The sequence below is a fragment of the Montipora capricornis genome, chromosome 6 (assembly GCF_036669925.1).
Source record: "Montipora capricornis isolate CH-2021 chromosome 6, ASM3666992v2, whole genome shotgun sequence".
Classification (NCBI taxonomy): Eukaryota; Metazoa; Cnidaria; class Anthozoa; order Scleractinia; family Acroporidae; genus Montipora; species Montipora capricornis.
The window spans coordinates 58,613,691-58,616,058 of NC_090888.1; positions in this window are offsets into that span (position 1 = coordinate 58,613,691).

Genomic DNA, 2,368 nt, shown 5'->3' on the forward strand with positions numbered 1-2,368 from the left:
GAAAACGTGATTCCAACTCCGTCTCCTTTTGTAGCAGGGTGTGATAGTATTTAGGTGGTCTACCTCTACACTTCGGTCTATCTGGTTCAACCATCCTAAATTTGGTGACATCGTTTATGGATGGGCCAGCAAGTAACCGCAGGTATTCATCCTTGTCCAAGATCACGACGCCGAATCCTTTGTCAGGTTTTGTTACAACTATGTCATCTCGCCTCTTCAACTGATGAATGCATGGCTTTTAGGAGTGTTTGTGGAGGCTTATACCTTTCCATGAATATGATTCAGGGCCACCGACCGTAGAGTAGACGCTGCAAGGTCACGTCACGAAATTCGTCCGGTAAACGTGGCTCGAGATTCCAATAAGCTTGCTCAAAGCTGGTCTTCACGTCAATCGAGGACACGTGTTTAGGGATGGCAAATTTCACACCACGACAGAGAACAAGCTTTGAAAAAAGGAGAGTTTGTACAAAGAGATGTTAATGTTGTGTTCGCCAACGTCCTCCTGTCTTGACACTAATCGTGATATTTTCCTGGTGTGGATATTCAGAACGTCGTGATAGTGTTTCTTGCGAAGTTCGGTCATCGTTCTTAGGGCGCGTTCGATTGACCTTATTCCAGAATAGGAATACATGAAATAGAAGTTAGAAATCCTTCGTTTTTACGTAGGTTCACATTGATATTGTCGAACAACTGCTAAAATGCTATTTTAAACATAGCTTCATTATCCTTGTTGCTTCAAAACTCCACACATAGTGTTTTAAATCAGCACTCTACATATTTTTATTCCGGAAAGGGGTCAATCGAACGCACCCTTAGAAAAGGTCTCAGAAGAATGTTTCCAATTGCGGCACTTATCTTGATAAATTTTGGCTCCAAAAATCTTACAACGAATTTTGATGTTTTAATGAAGAGCACGAACAAATTTGACTGCCTCGTCTATGAAATGTTTTTTATTCACCTACTCTCAATGTGCAATCGGACTCAATTCGTGCTAAGGTTTTTAATTAGCTTTTATTGCTCGTCTCTAAAAATTGATTTAATGTTTTTGTGTTGCGAACCGATCGTTCGAACTCATTGTTTCTTCGATTTGAAAAATAAAGCAAACTTTAAATCAGTTCAACCAAAAGACTACAAGAAATGGGGTTATTCAAAGAAAACGACTTCACTGAAATAGCGCGGAAAGAAATGTAAATATGATATCAATCCCAAGCAATCGCCACAAATAAATTTGAATCGCTCGGGATGTTTTCAACCATACAAGTTCTTCCGTACTCATTCTTCTCGGGAGCCTTTTTTCTGACTGAAATGTTTTGATCCCTAGACTTTCCCAAATACGTTTAACAATGACATGTTTTAGTGTTTTGAACTATATTCTCGTTTGGTGCCCCCTGAATTGTGAACGAACAAGCAGTGACGTGAATGATAATATTCACAGGCGAAGAGTTATTTTGCTTCGCCTTTCATGTTGGTAGCGGTTGTCAAGTTCGAAACTCTGAGGTTTGCCATACAATTACGATACAAAGAAATGGGAAACTGATTTCTTTACTGAACAAGTGTTTGGCAGTACCTGCTTGACACCTTATTAAGACCAAATGTTTGTCGATTTTTTCTAACATTGAAAATTTAATGAACATGTCACACAAGTAAATTAGAGTCTCCAGTAAAATGCAATTGATCAGGGGCACCCAGCGTCAATTTTCGGAAAATATCTGTTCGGAAGACGATTTGAGATCTAGAATTTCGGAACATTTGTTCTAAAATTTCTTGCTTGCCTGCCTCTCCTAGGATTTTCGAGCATCTGAAAAATGATATAATTGCCCATTTTTAACGGATTTTAACCTAAAAAGGTCACCTAGAATTTTCGGGAGCCTTTTTTCTGGCTGAAATTTTCGAAAAGGTAAGTTTGATCCCTATAATTCGGATCACTAGACTTTCAGCTAGGATAAAATATGCCTATATATTAAATACTAATATACGTTTAACAATGCTATGTTTAAGTGGTTTTGAACTATATTCTCGTTGGGTGCCCCTGATTGATTACCAAGCAAAGTTACTTCGCGAAAGGCCAATGTTGTTAAGACGAAGGGAGGACTATCTTAATTTGAAAAAGCTGTCACTTAATCGACAGGATAATGAAAGGTCGTTTCATATAGTTCGACAAGTGTTGCATATAAATTGCAAGTGAGAGCGAATTGTCAGAAAAAGTATGAATTGTCAACAAGTGAATTGTCGATGGCTAACACCCGAAACGTCAATTAAATCTTTTCACGGTGGCAGTTCGGCCTTCATCAACTCCGCTTTTCATAAGATCTGAATTCACCTCAAATGGGATATATGTGCGACCATCACAATTGACCACTGAGCACCC